The 19053-nt window shown below is 47.1% G+C and overlaps 1 long non-coding RNA gene across 1 annotated transcript; it reads right to left on the bottom strand.

The window, feature by feature from the left end:
* Positions 1-1796: 1796 nt before the first annotated feature.
* On the bottom strand, positions 1797-17106 carry LOC147342174 (uncharacterized). The gene is made up of 2 exons (XR_015157384.1): positions 16970-17106; positions 1797-2541 (listed from the first exon to the last, which is right to left on the bottom strand). It is a non-coding gene; the product is annotated as an uncharacterized LOC147342174 (long non-coding RNA).
* Between the last annotated feature and the right edge of the window lie 1947 nt (positions 17107-19053).

Here is a 19053-nt window from a genome sequence, read left to right on the forward strand (position 1 = left end):
TGCAAGCTCTGTGAAAGCAGCTCCCATCTTTCCTGTTAATGACATATCCCAGGGCCTAGAGTAGAGATTGCCACTTAACTGGCATTTGCCATTTACAGAATAAACCGTTGCACATGCAAATTAGGGGCTGGCACAGGTCTGGGTGAAGAGCCTGCTCAGGCAGGGTGAGGCCTTGCGAGCTGTCCTCTCGGAGCCGACAGGAAAGCCCGAGAAGGATGAGGTTTCCGAGTCCCTGACTGGCAAGTTAAAGTGTTAGTTGCTCAATCGTGTCTGACTCTTTGCAGCTCCATGGACTGTAACCTGCCAGGCTCCTCTGTCCATGGGATTCTCCAAGAAAGAATACTGGATTGAGTTGCCATTCCCTTCTTCAGGGGATCTTCCTGACCCAGGGATCGAACCTGGGTCACCCGCATTGTAGGCAGATTCTTTACTGTCTGAGCCACCAGGGCAGCATGGCAACCACCACCACCACCATCACCACCCCACCCCTTAAAGGCTTCTCAGGGAAACAGAGGTCCTCTCTCCCAGGCAATGGCTGGGTCTGGGGAGGGTGATTTTGTCCTATTGACTGCTCACCTCTCAAGTCCCTCTCTCCACAAAACTCCTTTGTTGGGGATTTGGGGGTTTCTCATTGTAGCCTTTTCTGTTTCTGCCCTGTAATTTCTCAGTTATAAAAATGGGGGCTCTGGAAGAGATCTTTAAACTCCCTTCAGAGCCAACATTTGGTGGTTTTACGTGTAAATGCTTTCCACCTGGAACCAGGGGGTGTTCGGGTCAAGCCTTTAAAGAAAGCACTTGGTGCGTAATGAGAAGGACATCCAGAGCTGGCAAGAGGAGCCCCCAGCAGCAGGCGTCCAGGTGATGAGGCCCGAGGTCCCCCGACCTGAGGCTGCTCAGGATCCTTGGAAGCCCTCATCCTGTTGCCTCCAGGGCTTGGCGCTAGGTTCCTGGAACTTCTCCACTCTAAGCAGAGATGCTACGAAGGAATGTTTGAGGTGGAGGAATGAGAAACATTCTCTGCATGAGCTTTTAAAGTCCACGTGTGAGTCTGGTGTTTCTGAAGCTCCGAGTCCCCGGGGTGCTTGTTGAAAGTGCTGTCCTGGCTGCCCTCCAGGCTCTGACTCCACGGATCTGCATTTGCAGAGCGTCCGGGGGATGCTAGTGCAGATCTCTGATGGAGAAGTGTGCAGCCCCTGGTGACCTGCGGGGAGGAGCCTGGCCTCTGCGGGGAAGCAGCTTGGGCAGGCTGTGGCCCTGAGAGATGCTGGGAGGCCGAGCAACCTCTTTCAGGTCAGCCCCAGGCCACCAGGTTCTAATTCCGTCAGTCACCTGGAGGGCCTTCTGCATGAGGCCAGGCAGATGGGCACTTGGAGAAGAGGAGCTCACTTGTGCCCAGACATTCTGGGGACACACCGCAGCCTCTGCTCCAGGGAGCTGTCTTTATATCACTGAGCATGGGTGGATTCTCTGAAGTCTCTCCAAGTTCTAGAAAATGAATGCGATGTTTTCGGCCCTCTTGCTATCTGTCTCAAGGAGTACTTTCCTCGGCTCTTCTGAAAATGCTCTGTGCCCGCTTTCTACAGCTGATGGCAGCAATGGCGAAGCTCTTTTACCCTTATCCACCGTCAGACACGCACCTATGCCACTACAATTCATGGAGCAAGAACTTCCCCAGTAGTCCAGTGGTTAAGATTTCGCCTTCAAGTGCAGGGGGTTTGGGTTCAATCCCTGGTCAGAGAGCTAACCCGCATGCCTTGTGGCCATAAACCAGAACATAAACACCAGAAGCAGAATTGTAACAAATTCAGTAAAGACTTTAAATGGTCCACATCCAAAAAACAATCTTAAAATTCATGGCGTGTTCATCCCAAGAGTTGGAGAATTTGGCAAATAGAGAGAGTCCTGAGAGGCACCTCTCCCAAGAGCAGCCGCTCCTGTTTCTCACTGCTCCCGGCCGTGGTCCTCCTGACATCACTACCCGGGGGTGGGAGAGCTATGGGGAGGAGGAGGCCAGAACTCAGTCAGGGTTATTCATGAAGGATCAGAGAACACATCCACCCCCAGAAACAGCCCAGTGGTCCCTCTCAGACCTCAGCCCCCAGGAAGTCCCCACACCCTGACCAGTGCCTCCCCAGGGCTCACATGCTCTATGGGACCTGCCAAGGCCTCAGGGCTCATGGAACTTCCATGAACTTGTGAGTCCACCAAAGAGCCTGTGAAGAAAAGCATCAAAGGCTAGGGGCTTTTGTCTTCATTCTGTGTCTTCACCTCCTCTCCGCTGCATAAACATTCACCTCCAGCCCATAAACATTAAAGGCTGAAGACTGAGTGAAAGAGCAAACCAGAAGCCTCTTTCCCAACATGGTCCTTCCCACTTCTCTGCCAGGAGCAGAGTCCAGCACTGTCCTTAACTCCAGGAACAAAGTTCATGGGTGCTAGGTCCAGGCAGCTCTGGAGACATGAGAAAACCAAGAGTCCAGCGAGAGCATAATGTCCAGCTCATAGGTCACCCAGACGGCGGCACCAGGGTGAGAGCAGCACCTACAAAACCACAAGGTCAAAGTCAAGGTCAGAGCATTTAGATGCCTGGGGGAAAGAAGGAAGCCACGCTACTGAGATGTCCAGTGGTCAGCAAAGGACAGGGGAGGCTTTCTACAGCCAGAAAGTTCTGACCCCGACGTTTTCCTGAGCACGGAAAAGGCGGCTGCTCCACTTGATGGCAAAGAGGCCCCAGAGTTGCTACACTTACGCAGTAGCTGTGTCGTTGGCAAGGTACCCCTTAACTTGTTGAGCTCCAGAAGCCCTAACTACACATCAGTGAGCCAAAATAACTAGAATTCTGAAGTCAGAAGGGATCTTACAGGTGGCGGGACCTGAGGGCATGCGTCCACAGGGAGGAGACAATACATATGAGAGGACAAGCCAACAGTGATCTCGGAGCGTGGACCCCGTGGAAGACGGCCAGCCCCGCTCAGCCCCGCCACTAGGTGACTATCCCCATGCAAGATTGGTGCCAGGTTTGTCAGAGCTAATGAATTTTCAACCTAAGCCCCAAATTCCGATTTTTATGCGAAATTTCCCAATTTTAAGATGTTGGCAACTAAAATTCATGTTATTTAAAATACTGCACAGGCCAAACAAAACCCACCTGGATATGGGGAGAGGGTGGAATCAGCCCATGGGGCTCCAGCTCATAACTTCTGATATGCATCAATTACTGAGTAACCATCATGGTAACAGCTAGTATAAATTGGGTGCTTCACACACATTATTACACTTTGTCCTCACCATTGAGGAAATTCAGTTTATAGAGAATAGGTAGCTTCTCCAAGTATGCCTGGCTACAGACAAAGGGCAGCCAGCATTCACATCCAGGTCTGTCTGACGTCAGGTGCTGAACCCGTAGCTATTAAGTGATATTGCAATTCCAGAAACAACTACACTTGGCATTGTACGTGTGTGTGCTAAGTCACTCAGTCGTGTCCAACTCTCTGCAACCCCGTGAACTGTAGCCCACCAGGCTCCTTTGTCCATGGGATTCTCCAGGCAAGAACACTGGAGTGGGTTGCCATGCCCTTCTTCAGGGGATCTTCCCGACCCAAGGATCAATCCCAGGTCTGCGGCATTGCAGGCAGATTCTTTTACTGTCTGAGCCACCCGGGCAGCCCATAAACTCATTCAATTCAAGGCTAGGCACAGAAATGGACACTTGGGGTTTGCATGGTGGGTTTTGTATTGTTTGTAGGAGGACTCAATCAGGAAAGGTGGTGGTGGTGGTGGTTTAGTCGCTAAGTCTTGCAACCCCATGGACTGTAGCTTGCCAGGCTCCTCTGTCCATGGGAGTCTCTAGGCAAGAATACTGGAGTGGGTTGCCATTTCCTTCTCCAGGAAAGGTAGGCTTGCAAAAGAAAAGCTACCATCCTGGCAGCAGACAAAGGCAGGGAAGCTGTATTAAGAATGTTCTTCCATTCTCCACGGTGCAAAAATCCCTGTCTGGCCACATGGGATGAGTATTCTGGCCTTTGCTACACAAAGGGCAGCCAGTGGGCCAGCAGCGTTGGCGTCACCTTGGAACTGGTTAGAAAGGCAGAAGTTCAGTGCACCCACATTGACTGAACGGGCCCCTTAACCAGAGGAACAGCTCCTGCTCGTGCACCTCAGAGCATGAGAAGCCTGTCCTTGCCCCTCTCTGATTTGTCCTCCAGTCTGGTGTGGGCCTTCCAGTCTGCTCATGAAAGAGAAAAATTGTCAAAAAAAAAGAAAAAGAGAGAGACAGAAAATGTCTGACTCTTTGCGATCCCATGGACTATAGCCTGCCAGGCTCTGTCCCTAGGATTCTCCAGGCAAGAATACTGGAGTGGGTTGCCATTCCCTTCTCTAGGGGACCTTCCCCACCCGGGTATTGAACCCGGGTCTCCTGCACTGCAGGTGGATTCTTTACCATCTTGGCCACCACGGAAGCCCATAATCCACACTTCCCGTCAGACTGCCATCTCCCCAAAGACAGAGGCTCCCTCTTCCATATCTATTTTGCCTCTCCCTGGGCGTGGCACGCAGTCATCTGAGCCCCTCAACCCAGCTGCAGACAAAGGGGAAGGGGTCTCCCAGTGCACAACAGAAGGAATTCTTCTCTAAAACCACAACCGTGCAAATTAGCTCAGCCTCCCAGACTGGTGGCAGGCACTTGAGAATGTGAGAAAAGTCTGTACAACACTGCCAGACCCATCTCACCCTGGTGCTGTAGGGATATGAATGGCTCCTGCATCTAAAATGCACATAAAGAAAAACACAGAGGTTCCTTGATTCTGAAACATGTCTGCGAACCCTTAAGGGAAATCTGAGATCCTGGGCCAGGTAGGGACCTCTGGGCTCCCTTGCAGCAGTTCACAACAGAAGCCCTTGCAGAATGCTGTGAACAGGAACAGGAACCCTGAACCAGGATGCTGATGTCCCTCTGCCTGCAGCTGAAATGGCACGCAGCCTGGACCTCTAACCTCCTGCGCTTCATGCTCATCATGGACCCTTTGCTTCAAGGCATTGGGGTCCTTTCCAGAAAATGGGGCAAACTCCTGACTCTTCTGTCATTGCTGCTAAATTTTCAGCCATCCCCAGGGGCTGGTGTACATAAGGAGGAGAAACATCCCAGAGGTGCAGAGGCCTCCAGGCCTGCAGGCTCGCGCCTGGTGCACGCTGCCTGCATGCCTTTCTCTATGTGCTCCAGACGCGAGGCCTCCCCAGAGACCGAACCTTGCAGGAAAATTCTCACTGTCCCCAAGCAACCCAAATTCTTCACAAACGTATGTCACCTCCAGCCCTTGCACAGCCCTCACCTGCCTCTGAGACCATAATCACTCAAGGAAAAATAAAGTAAAAGTTCCCAACACCCTCCTCCTCCCCGCAGGCCTGCCTGGTGAACACGTGCAGAGAGCCGCTCTTGGCTCTAACACATGAGGCTTTCCATTCCAGTTAAACTGTGATGTTGCCATGGAAACACCCAGTGAGGTGTTTCTCTGCCCAGCCGGCCCAGGCTGGGGACTCAAGGCCCATGTTGCAGACGCCTCTGAGCTGGGTGCCACCCTCACCAACCCAGGGCACCCCCACCCCCAATCTCTTCAGGGCTGTTCATGCCTGTAGGTGTAGGGCATTGGGGCACACATTTGTTTTGTTTTGTCTTCAGCCCAGCCCCTCCCAGCACACAAAAGGCACATTCTTGGGGGAAAAAAAGAAAAAGAAAAATGTATCTTTTTTTCCTGCATTCCAGCTGTCTGAGCTAAGCGGAGGAATGAATGGTTTGGGAAAAATCTCACACAGGAATAAATTTACAAGGGACAGCTGAGCGGATAAATTCAGTCCCCAAAGAGGGGCATTACGAGGCCTTTTGGCAGGAGACTTGCCCCTTGTGCAAAGCTGTCTAAAAAGAAAAACAGAGCAAGAGAGGGGGGCTTTCAAATCCACCCCAAAATAAACCGTTCAGAAATCCTTATAACTCCCTCTAGCTGTCAGCATCTGGAGACAGGGAGGCCTGTGCACAAAGCCCCATCAGTCTTTCCAGGTGAACCTCAAGGGGGTCCCAGAGCTGGGCTTCAAGGTTACCCAAGTTTTCTGGCTTGACCCACTATCCATATCTGGACAAAAGTGGAGTTTGCCTTCACAGGGAACTCATCATGGCTTAGCTGAAGAGGGGACCAAACGCAATATGAGCTGATGGACCAGATGGCTTTGGGTTGGGGGGCGTCAACCTGGACCCGTGCCTCCCGGGATGAGGGACTCATTGCAGGGAGAGGATCGTGGTTGTGACTGGGAGGAGGCTCCCACTCAGGCTAGAAGATGCTGGTCTGAACTTGCAGTGTGTGTTCCTTTGAGTCCTCATACTTTTCCCTACGAAATCTGAGAGTAAGATTATGCCAGAATGATTTCTGGACACTTCCCCCACAGAAAGGATGTTAAACACTGGCCTCTCCCCTGCTTTTCAACTGCTTCCTTGACTCACTAGTTAATGGCTGGTTGCAAGAATTAGGAAAGTCCTTTTGTTGCACTGAGGTCTTGAAACTCAGTCAACCCATACTCACTCCCTTTCCTTTGGAAACCAAATCCTAGAACTTTTACAGCTGGCAATGACTTTCTTGTTACCCCTTGAGGATTTTCCCAGGCTCTTCCACCCCCAGGAGAGCCTGAGACTAGCCCGGATGGCCAGGCTCCTCTGGGAAAGGAGACTGATCGTCACCAAACATGTCCACAGTGCATGCATTGAGCTAGCACTGAACCCAAGTGACATTGCTCCTTCTCCGCCCATAGTCCTACTTCTGAAGTCACTGTCGGTCAGTGAGCATTAAGCATTCATGGTCCAGTCCCACACTGTACACTTGGAGATGAACAAATACATATTTATGCAAGGGTCAATTTCTTCCCCCAGGGAGATCAAAATCTCCTACCTAGACAGCATGTACCAGTAACTGAATATGTGCCCTATTCCAGCTTTTTACTAAGTAGTTCATGCTAAAAAGTCCTTTATTTGCATTTGATATAGTAGCTACATACTCAGTGGAATCTGACTAACTAGAGACAAATCCTGGGTCTATCCCTAATCAGTTATGCATCCTTGGGCATTAACCTCACAGCCTCATTTTCCTCATTGGTAAAACAGCTAATAACATCTACTTCGCAAGATGTGAGAATTTAATGAGCCAGTGCTTGTGATTCTCTTAACCCAGTAGCGAGCATTAGTGCTCAAACAGTGATCACATGGCCTCACTTCCAGAAACACCCCTCTACCCTCGATGCTGGAAATCGGCTACCCTTCCCGTGGAAACCCTGCACAATTCTCTGCCAGAGCATTCCGTGTTAATTACTGAATCCTTGCCTGTTAATCGTGAAGCATAACACGTCCTCTTGCAGAAGAGAAAAGGCACTGGAGAGCTATGGGTGGTCCTGCACCTCTTCCAAGGAAGACTACTTTGCTGGAATCTGGCTCTCATCTTTGACTTTTTTTTATTATTAATCAACTAATTAATTTTTGGCTGCACTGGATCTTTGTTGCTACGCACGCATTTCCTCAGGTTGTGGTGGTGGTGAGGGGGGTGTCTACTCTTCCTTGCAGTGTGGGGGCTTCTCATTGCAGTGGCTTCTCTTCCACAGAACACAGACTCTAGGGTGTGGAGGCTTCAGTAATTGCGGCTCATGCACTTAGTGCTCCAAGGCCTGTAGAATCTTTCCAGACCAGGGATCGAACCTGTGTCCCCTGCACTAGCAGGTGGATTCTTTTCCACTGGATCACCAGCGAAGTCATAGCCTTTGTCTTTGAACTGTATCTAAATTGGGACTGGGTAAGACCTAGATCCACATTAAGTCTAACTTAACAACTAAACATTCTGTGTCATCTTAATAAGGAAAGAAAAAAATAGGAGTATCTTCTTTTTAGTATATAAGTATCTGTGAAAAGCACACTTATATACATGGTGGTGGCTTAGTCATTAAGTCGTGTCTGACTCTTGCGACCCACCCCTGAAACATATTTGCACAAATCCGTTACAAGAAGAGCCCAGACATGAGTGAAAATGGTTGCTTGGAGAAAATAGACTACAGAAGTTATGGATGAGAGTGAAATCTTCTGAGCATATATTTTTCAATATTTGGTACTTCAAATAAGTAGATGTTGGATATATATATATGTATAACTGAACCACTTTGCTGTATACTTGAAACTAAGACAACACTGTGAATCAACTATATGCCAATATAAAATAAAAATTTTAAATAAAAAAGTTTCAGATATAAAAATATATATAATTAAAGCAAATAGGAAAAGAAGTTATAAAACTGAACCTAAAAAATACAAAATAACCCAATTGCAAAGCACATCTAAATGACAACAGAAATACAAATGCTACTGGTAGTTTTTATGTTACTAGTAATATTGATAATGCATTTTGAAATGGTTTTGTAAGAATTATAGGAAAAAGCATATGTATTGATGTTTAAGAAACATGAGTCTCACTGTAAGAGATACGATTGGAGAATGAAAGAAGCTAAGGAAACAGTAACATTAAATATCAAACAAGAAAAAATGGCATTATTGTTAATAATTATCAGGTGTCCCCACCAGCTCCTCCTGCTATGACCACTTGCCAATGATGCTGAGCTTGGACTGTCCTGTCCAAAAACAGCATCTCTTTCCAACCTTCCTCACTATTAACACTCAGAGACAGCTGCCATCCCCACCCCAGCCACAGAGGAACCTGGGAGACAGCAAAAGGATGAGTGGCTCCTGGGATGTTTAGAACATATAGAATCTTCCTTCAGGGCCCCTTGGTTGTGATTCTAAAAATATTTCCTTCCAGGTAGCACTTGTATGGTTCCAGTCCATCCTCTTCTTTTTTCTACTTGCTCCCTTAAGAGGTAAGAAATTATCGTGAAATCTGGAAAACCATACAAGCCCCAAGTTTACCTCTTTTCAGAATTGCCTCCTTAGAATTTGCATCCTTGGGTAAGTCATTTCTACTCTCTGAGCCTCAGTTTACTAATCTGTAAAACCCAGTATAAAATAATGCCCATTATGCTGGATGGTAAAATGTAGAGATAATAGATATGAAATACTTATATAGAAATACTTAATAGATATGAAATATACCCAACAAATGGTTGGTATCATCATCCTTGTTATTTATGTTGACATGAAAATGTTCTATGAACTGCAGAACTCTGCATGAATGTCAAGTATCATTCAGTTATCCTTCAGCTGGATAAGAGATCATCCCTGACACTGCTGGTCCTGTGCAAAGGAAACATACAGAGCCCAGATCTGCCTCAGTCCAACAGCAGGTACAGCACCTGGGCTGGATTTCCAGCCTGTAGGAGAAAGTCACCCAACTGGTATCTGAGTTCACCATATGCCTTGTATTGAGTGGGGGAAGGGTGTGTATTCATCACTGGGATGGAAATGGAAGGAGTGGCCTTTGGCATGTTCTCTTCTTGTAATAAATAGTGATTAATAAAATCCTTTTAGAGAAAAACAAACATTGACCATTAGGTAGTAGGTAGAGGAGGAGATGGAAATGAAGACAAAAACTGCTCTTACTATTCCAGGACCACATCACAAGCCACAAATATGCTTTTAATCAGCAGTTATTAAACAGCTGCTTTATTAAACCTAAATTAAATGCATATTTGAAGGACTGGAACATTCTTGAAGAGGGAATTCATGGGCATTTCTTTCTTGAAAGCTGTGACTTTTTCAATGTCAGTGTTCCATTCTGTCCAGAAGATCTTGGCTTCCAAGGAACTCCAAACCCAAGCAAGAGATGAATCTATCTAAAGAGAAAATAACAGCCCTGCTGAAGGGTGTGGGTGACGATCACAAGAAGGACGTTGGCCAGCTAGAATGCTCATTTCCAGTTGTGCAGAAGAAGGACATCCTTGGGGCATCTCCCCATCCAAACATCGCCATCATTAACGCTGACTGTCAGCTCCAGTGGTCTGCCAGGGGGTACCCCAGGTAATTTAAGAATATCACCATGATGAATTCTGGTGACTGTTCTCTGAAGTAGTTATTATTAGTGGGACTTACAGAAGAGAAGGCTGATGTTCAGAGAGACTCATAAATGTGCCCGGGGTTGCACGGTTTGCAGCTGTAGAATTAAGATTCCAGTCAGGTCTGGCTGCCCAGCTCCAGAGCCAACACCCGAGGCTGACTGTGGCTGTTCTTATGACATCTACGGGGTCCATTCTTGTTTTCAGGGTGTGTCCTCTGATACCTATTCTCACTTTCCTCAGTAACAGGAAGAAAGTAGGCATGAGGCCATTCAGAATAAAGCCACATCCCCCAACCTTTCTGCAGCTACACAAGGCCATATGACTGAGTTTTGGCCAGCAGGACATAAGCTGAAGCAATGTAATCAATAACTGGGAAGTGTCCTTAAAGAGAAGACATGTGCCCTTCCCCTCCCCTCTTCGCTCTTTTCTTTCCCAGATGCCTAAAATGCAGATACACATGCAGCCTAGACTGCAAGATGGAAAAGGCATGCTGAAGGTGGCAGAGGTGCAGAGGTGCAGGACCAGTTGTCTGGTCCTGACACTGCAAAGCCACAGTGCTCTCCCATCTGCCTCCTAACGTTAATATGTGGGACAAATAAACCTTCATCTTGCTCAAACCACTGTTACTTTGGGTTTTGTGTCACTTGGCTTGGGTACAGTCCTATCTATTACATGGGGATGCCTCCATTCTTCACACTCCATCTATTCCCACTTAAAGTCTGTCCTTCTCTGCATTCTCTTCTTTCCTTCCCACAAATTTCATCCAAATGGACTCATATTACACATGTATCAGATTAGTGGCAAATCACCAAAAGGAGCAGGACAGCCGGGACCTCTGGAGAAGTCAAGTGTGAGTTGGAACTGAGGACCATGCTCTTAGGGGCGATGTTCCTGGGCGTGGTCAGCAGTGAGGGAGTGGTTCAAACCCAGATCTTTCCGCTCAGTTAGCCTCTCTGACCATGTATGAGGAAAAGCAGGAGTTTTGTTAACAAAATATTCTTTCCAAGAAAATAAATTCAGGTCATCCTTTTTCTCTGGTTCATCTCCTACCATAATTTCCAGGAAGAGGTACATGATGTGGCTGCCATGAAACATCTGTGTCTAGTCCCACCCACAAGTACCAGGTTCCAGGCTGAACCAAGCCAGACTGGCCTGGGCTTTCTCCTCCCTTGTGTGTCATTCTTGCTTATCTTCCAAGACAAGCCAACAGAGCCTGACTGCAAAGAGAAATGATCCTTACCCCTCCCATGGAAGTGTTTCAAAGAGTTCCAGAATGCATGAGTCCTCAAAATTCCCTGAATCATTGACTCTTAAAGCTGGAGAAACGACAGAGGTCATCTTATCCAAGAAAAGATGATGATCTGACGACTGGAGGAAACAACCTGACCAAGGTCAAGTTGTTTGTTATGAGAGAATTGGGACCACTGATAACAACAAGCACAGCAGCAGCGATATTTAACCAGTTCTATGTGCCAGCAGTCAGCATGGATTGTTGTTGTTGTTCAGTTACTCAGTCGTGTCCAACTCTTGTGATCCCATAGACTGCAGCATGCCAGGCTTTCCTGTCCTTCACTATCTCCCAGAGTTTGCTCAGATTCATGTCCACTGAGTCAGCGATACCATCCAACCATCTCATCCTCTGTCATCCCCTTCTCCTCCTGCCCTCAATCTTTCCCAGCATCAGGGTCTTTCCCAATGAGTCAGCTCTTCACATCAGGGGGCCAAAAGCTTCAGTATCAGTCATTCCAATGAATACTCAGAGTTGATTTCCTTTAGGACTGACCAGTTTGATCTCCTTGCTGTCCAAGGGACTCTCAAGAGTCTTCTCCAGCACCACAATTTAAAAGCAACAATTCTCCAGCACTCAGCCTTCTTTATGGTCCAACTCTCAGCATTAGAGACAAATAGTTGAACAAAAAAGACACATGCCAGACTTTAAGGGACATTTTGGTGGGAGAAAGAGACAACAAACAAATACCAAATATTTCATACCAGTTGTGATAAGAGCCACAAAGAACAAGTGTGTATCACTACACAAGCATAGAAAAGGGGCACACCTGGCGAGGGAGTAGGCTCTGACATGAATAGAAGCCATTATTTTGGTAAATTCAAGAGCCCAAAGCAAGCCAGAGTGCTAAAGCCATCACCAGGAGTCAAATCATTCAGGACCTAAGTAGCCATGATAAGATTATTGGAATATTTGGGAATTCCCTGGTGGTCTAGTGGTTAGGACTCCATATTTTCACTGCCAAGGGTGTGGGTTTGATTCCTGGTTGGGATCCTGCAAGATCCTGCAAGTCATGCAGTCTGGTCAAATTTTTAAAAAATTAAAAAGAACATTGGAATATTCTAGGAATAATGATGAGTCCCTGAGATTATTCCATGGGCCATAACAGAGTCTGATTTGCATTTATAAAGAATCACTTTCTGGCTGAGTGCAGATGACATCAGAGTTGAGGCAGAGTGGCCTCTCAGAGCTGTCTAGTTGTCTACATGAAGACAATGAGTGTGGACACAGGAGAGACAGAAGAGAGATATGGATGGAATTGGGTAGAAGGGACCAGAGCTGCCTCTGTGACCAGAAATAAGTTCAGGAGCTGTCTTCCTGTGGATGGTATTTGAATCCATGAACATGGGTAAGATATCCCAGAGGGAAGTAAAGTGAAAAGAAAAGGTGATCTAGGATCTAGTTTCCACATATATGCATTAATATATTATATTTGTTTTTCTCTTTCTGACTTACTTCAGTCTGTTTGGCAGTCTCTAGGTCCATCCATGTCTCCTCAATTTCATTCCTTTTTATGGCTGAGTAATATTCCACTGTAATACGTACCACGCCTTCTTTATCCATTCCTCTGCTGATGGGCATTTAGGATGCTTCCATGTCCTGGCTATGGCAAACAGTGCTGCAGTGAATTACATCAGAGTGATGTATCTTTCGGAATTATGGTTTTCTCCAGGTATATCCCCAGGACTGGGATTGCTGGATCATGTGGTAGTTCTATTTTTAGTTTGTTAAAGACCCTCCACACTGTAGCAACAGTGTTGAAGGCTTCCCTTTCCTCCACACTCTCCCCAGCATTTGTTGTCAATTTTTTGATGATGGCCATTCTGACCAGTGTGAAGTGAAACCTCATTGTAGCTTTGGTTTGCAATTATCCAATAAGTGATGGATGTTGAGAATCTTTTTTGTGTGTTTCTTGGCCATCTGCATGTCTTCTCTGGAGAAACATCTATTTAGGTCTTCTGCCCATTTTTTGATTGGGTTGTTTCTTGATATTGGGCTGCATGAGCTGTTTGTATATTTTGGACATTAATTTCTTGTCAGTTGCTTCATTTGCAAATATTTTCTCCCATTCTGCATGTTGTCTTTTCATCTTGAAGACCTGTACATGTGCCATCACTTCAGTTATGTCCAACTCTTTGCGATCACATGGTCTGTAGCCCACCATGGACAGGCTCCACTGTCCATAGGATTCTCCAGGCAAGAATATTGGAGTAGGTTGTCATGCTCTCTTTCAGGGGATCTTCCCAATACAGGGATTGAACCTGTGTCTCTTATGTCTCCTGCATTGGCAGGCATGTTCTTTATCACTAGGGCCACCTGGGAAGCCCTGAGAAATTCTAAAATTAAAGACAGAAGGAGAAGCTCCATCACAGGAGCTTAAGGGAATAAGTGGACAGAGAAGTAGAAAGCCAACCAGAGCCTGTGGAGTCACAGAAGGAAATAATGTGCTCCAGGAGGGAGTGGTCAGTGGTGCGAAAGCTCCATGGGGACAAGGAAGGGGAAAAGAGCAGTGTGGAGCCTCAGGGCTGGTCAAGGTGGCCATGCTGGTGTGGAAGCTCCTCCCCACCCTGCCCTGTGCCTCCCTTTCTTTTTATCAGCTATTTCCCAGTTTTACCCTTTACAGTAAACTGGTAGACCCAGCACTGATCTAGACACTTCTACTCAAAGCAGAAGCTCAGCATCATCTAGAAATAGGTCTATTACAGATGGCTTTAAGTCCACAACGTGGCCGCCCTCCTGCAATGTTACTCAGAGGTGGGAGGAGTGGATGTGGAAGAAGACATTTTCCCACAAAAGGTGGTCAAGTTTATCATCTGGGTAACTCACATCTCAGAGCCAAATAGCTAAAGGGGTCATTTTTGAATCAGATGAGAACAATGATGATGATCCTTTTGTGAACATGAGTTCTTTAAGAGGAAACAGAAGATTATATATTTAATGGAACTTAGAAATTTTCAAGTTTCAGGAAAAACCAAACTAAGAATTTACAGGTAAAGATTTTTAAAGTATGGCTGTCAAGTGAAGAATTTGGCAGAGGCTTATTTAAAGAAATTTTGTGTAAGAATTTATATTTTTGAGGATTATTTCCTGAACGTGATCCCATCATTTGAGAAATTTCTCAGAAAAATATAATAGTAGTTGTTCTCCTTACTTTTTACACTGCTTAACAGTACTTGGGAATGTGAAAATTTAGAATGCTAATTTCCTGACATATACAAATGGATATCTCACTGAGAACTTTGCATAAACATCATTCTTGAGTAAGGAGTAAAGCAAGTCTATATACTAGACAATTCTGCTTCAGGATCAGAAACAATGTCAGTATTTTACATGGGTACATGTAACCAAAATTGAGGGGAAACATTTATAAAAACCAACCTGTTTATAATTTTAATAATTTCTTGAGATTCTGGACTTCCTGAAGGTAAACAAATCTATGTACAGCTATGCCTAAGCTTGCAGCATTCTCTTTCTAATGCTTGTGACAGTATCAATGATTGCGACTTGGAATAATTAGACATACCTTATACTTGAAGGGCTTCCCTTGTGGCTCAACTGGTAAAGAATCCATCTGCAATGTGGGATACCTGGGTTCGATTTCTGGGTTAGGAAGATCCCCTGGGTTGGGAAGATCCCCTGGAGAAGGGAAAGGCTACCCACTCCAGTATTCTGGCCTGGAGAATTCCGTGGACTGTATAGTCCATGGGATCACAAAGACTCGGACACAACTGAGTGACTTTCACTTTCACTATACTTGAAATGGGCTTCCCAGCTGGCGCTGCTGCTGCTGCTGCTAAGTTGCTTCAGTCGTGTCCGACTCTGTGCGACCCCATAGACGTCAGCTCACCAGGCTCGCCTGTCCCTGGGATTCTCCAGGCAAGAACACTGGAGTGGGTTGCCATTTCTTTCTCCAATGCATGAAAGTGAAAAGTGAAAGTGAAGTCGCTCAGTCGTGTCTGACTCTTAGCGACCCCATGGACTGCAGCCTACCAGGCTCCTCCATCCGTGGGATTTTCCAGGCAAGAGTACTAGAGTGGGGTGCCATTGCCTTGCTAGTGGTAAAGAACCTGCCTGCCAATGAAGGAGACATAAGAGATGTGGTTTTGATCTCTGGGTCAAGAAGATCTCCTGGAGAAGGAAATGGCAACCCACTCCAGTATTCCTGCCTGGAAAATTCCAAGGACAGAGGAGCCTGGCGGGTTACAGTCCATGGGACTGTACAGAGTCAGACACGACTGAAGCAACTTAGCACAGCACACACACACACACAGCACATACTCTGAATAGATACAAGTTGGTATGAAAATATACTAGTCCAAAAAAAATTATTGATAACCATTAGATGGAGCACATACGACTGACTTCAGCAAAAGCCATTTCAATAAAGTGGTGAGGGTGATGCCAAACTGGAGTGAAATTCAGAGTGACTTGGAAGAATGGGGGGATGATCATTTCTGCAGACCCCTTTTCATCTCAGATTCATCCTGGATTAGCTCTGGCTCACAATACACTCAGGGTCCCCCTAATTTTTACCTCAGTTCCACATGAAAATGTTACAAGATCAGAACCAGAAACCCAGGTTCTAGCCCAGTCCCAAGACTCAGATTACGACTGAAGTAAAAGAACCGAGTCTAAGTATATATGAATTGCATTAATAATTTCTAAAACCTTACCATATTAAATTATCTTATAAATGTTATAGGTAGGCTTGGGGTGTGATAATTTTCTAACAAGCTAGGAATTGGTCCCAGGGTCAGAACGGTAGATGCTATTTGATGCCGAGAGTGCTAGGCAGAGAGGTATGACCAGGGGGTAGGGGATGGTGACATAAAGGACCTGCCAAAAAACAGGAAGTTATCAAGTGACAGGGAGTGATCACGCAGTCAAGGGACGGGAGAGCTGTTGCTATTCGATCAGATGAAGGCACCAAGGCGAGCTGACTGTTGAATCCAGAAGTATGAAGACGCACACAAATGCTAGGTCTTCCAAGTGGGAGAATTTACCAGGGCCCCAGGGTCTGGGCTATTAATCATGCTCACAGCTTCAGTATTTCCCACACCCACCCTATGAGGCATCATGCATCTCCCTGTCCTCAGGAGGACCTGGGTCACACAGCCAATGAGGGGCAGACCAGGGCTCAGCCCCCACCAACCTGACCCAGGGCCCGCTACACTGATTGCAGTACAAGAAGCCCGGCCCACCTCACTCTCCTGGCAGGATGAGCTGTTGCCTACAGGCAGAGACTTCACCTCTCTGGGCCTTGTTTTCTAGGCTTTTAATAATGTGACCTTCCTTGGAGGGGGCCGAAGCAATCCTCAGGGGGTCACTGCATCTCTCACCCTGCCCCACTCCTGCCTCTGACCTACCATCTGGCAGAAAAGTCTTCAGCTCAGCTGTCCTGCCAAAGACTCTCTCAGGTCCTTATAATCAGGAACGGAGCCCCTGAAGCACCTCCACAGGCAAACCAGGGCTACCGTGGCTGCAGACGGACATTCGTCCTGAACACCCACCGCCTCCCCCATGCAGGACTGCTGACAGCAGCCCTTTGTCCTCTGGGCGCTGACCCTTCCCACCGAGTGCTGCGTGTGTGATGGAGGAGGACCAGGAAGGGGAGCGGGCATCCGCCACACAGGGCTTTGTAACGTCTCTGACCTGAGTGACTTTTGTCCTTGTTCACTGATCCAGACATGCAGGATGCTTGCTGGCCTCTGACGTGCGACCACCTCCTCTGAGTCAGCGCAGACGCACAGAGCAGGAGGCCAGCGCCAACTACGTATGCGCGTGCGTTTCTTCATCAGGGTGTGTGTGTGTGTGTGTGTCCATGTGCAGGGTTTATGGATTTTCCAACCCTGATTGCTCACCCCTCCTCTCTGACCCTTTTAGGGACGTGTCAGTGCTTGAGAGGGTGGTTAATATCATTCCCCTGAGAGTCAGGCACATGAAGCGTGATGTTTGGGGGCCAGTTCGGTTTGTTTGTATCTGTATTTCAACTGAAGCTCTTCCGTTCCCACATGGCCAGGGGCTGAGGCTCTGGAGCTGCTGTGGGGCCCGCGGGAGCTATTTTCCCAGTTGCTAGGCAATGTCAATCCTGCTTCACGCCTGGTGAGCTCATGCCTGTGGCTGATTAGGGATTAACTTCACAGCAACCAGAAAGAGCAGGGAAAGAGGTGTGTGTGCAAACAGCAAGCATGAGCAGTGACAAGAGTGATGAAGGAGGATTTGATGACACGCCTGAAACCATGAGGAGTAGGGAAAACAATAGGTGTCATTTTAAGTTTCTATGCCAGGTGTGAAGCCAGGTACCTTGGCACAGGTGAGCTCACTGAAACAGGATGACACAAACCAGAGAAGCAGCCATGTGAGAGCAGATGCCTGTCATCTTGGTCACTGCAGTGCTTGCCTTCCAAACTGTCCGGCTATGGTATAAACCGAGAGATTATTACTCATGGTATAAACCAAGAGATTATTGCTCGTGGTATAAATTGAGAGATTACTGCTCATGGTATAAACCAAGAGATTGTTGCTTGTGGTATAAACTGAGAGATTATTACTTGAGCCCTAGTTATCATTTTGGGCTTCCCAGGTGGCTCAGTGGTAAAGAGTCCACCTGCAATGCAGGAGATACGGGTTTAATCCCTGGGTCAGGAAGATCCCCTGGAGGAGGAAATGGCAACTCACTCCAGTATTCTTGCCTGGAGAATCCCATGGACAGAGGAGTCTGGTGGGCTACAGTCCGTGGGGTTGCAAAGAGTCTGACACGACTGAGCGACTAAACAGACACACACAGAGTTATCATCTAATCCAACTCTCTTGTCTACTATACGAGACCATAATCTGGAGAAATTCCCCAGATAAACACTCTATCCCTCAGACTTTTCTGACTCACATTTTGAAAGGTCTGACCCTCTGTCCCTCACTGCAACGGGCCCAGATGACCACTAGTGACCAAGAAGGTGGGGATCACGTCTAGCTTTAGAGATTCATCAGGCCCCCCATTCCGAAGCCTACCAGTCTGCTAGCCCATGCTCTGATTCCCTAGGGCAGCTTTTGCAGGACCCTGGCCATTCTCCCTGCCTCCATTTTCCTGCTATTTCTCTCCCAGACCATTCTGATAACATAGCAACAGTGCTCCATCTTCCTGGAATGTGGCTGCTTCCCAGGGGCCAGCCTGGTCTCTCCCACCCACCACCCAGCAGCCTTTCTGCTGACTCACCCCCACCACCCCTAAATTATCTAGCCTCACCACCCACCAAGCCACAAGCCTGCCCACTGCTCCTGCCACACCTGGCCTCTTATCACCCTCCACATGTAGCTTAACCAGATCCTATGGGGTTTTTCCAGTTGTACTGAGAAGTCATTGACAGACTGCACAGTTTAAGTTGTACAGAAGAATGATTGCCATCAGTGTTACCATTTGGATATGCCTGTTCATAAGAAACCCTAAGTAAGAGGTGATTTCTAGACTTGGGGAGCCTCTGTTGATGCTACAATTGGCATGTTGGGGGAGTGATTGTAAGAACGGTTTTATCCAACTTTTATTCAGAGCTTGCAGTATATCAAGTGCCAAACAATAACTGTTTTATATGCATTATCTCATGTGGGAGATAATCAGAGCCAAAGGTCATTCCAGAAAAGAAATAGGTTTGGTATCTAATTCTCAAGTGAGCAGGGGACCTTAGGGAAAGAAACCCATGTGCAGAGAACCCAGTGCAGTTTAAGGTACTGTAAGTCAACAG

The sequence above is a fragment of the Bos grunniens genome, chromosome 29, assembly GCF_055505025.1.
Source record: "Bos grunniens cultivar Pamir isolate PY7600 chromosome 29, Bosgru_T2T1.0, whole genome shotgun sequence".
Classification (NCBI taxonomy): Eukaryota; Metazoa; Chordata; class Mammalia; order Artiodactyla; family Bovidae; genus Bos; species Bos grunniens.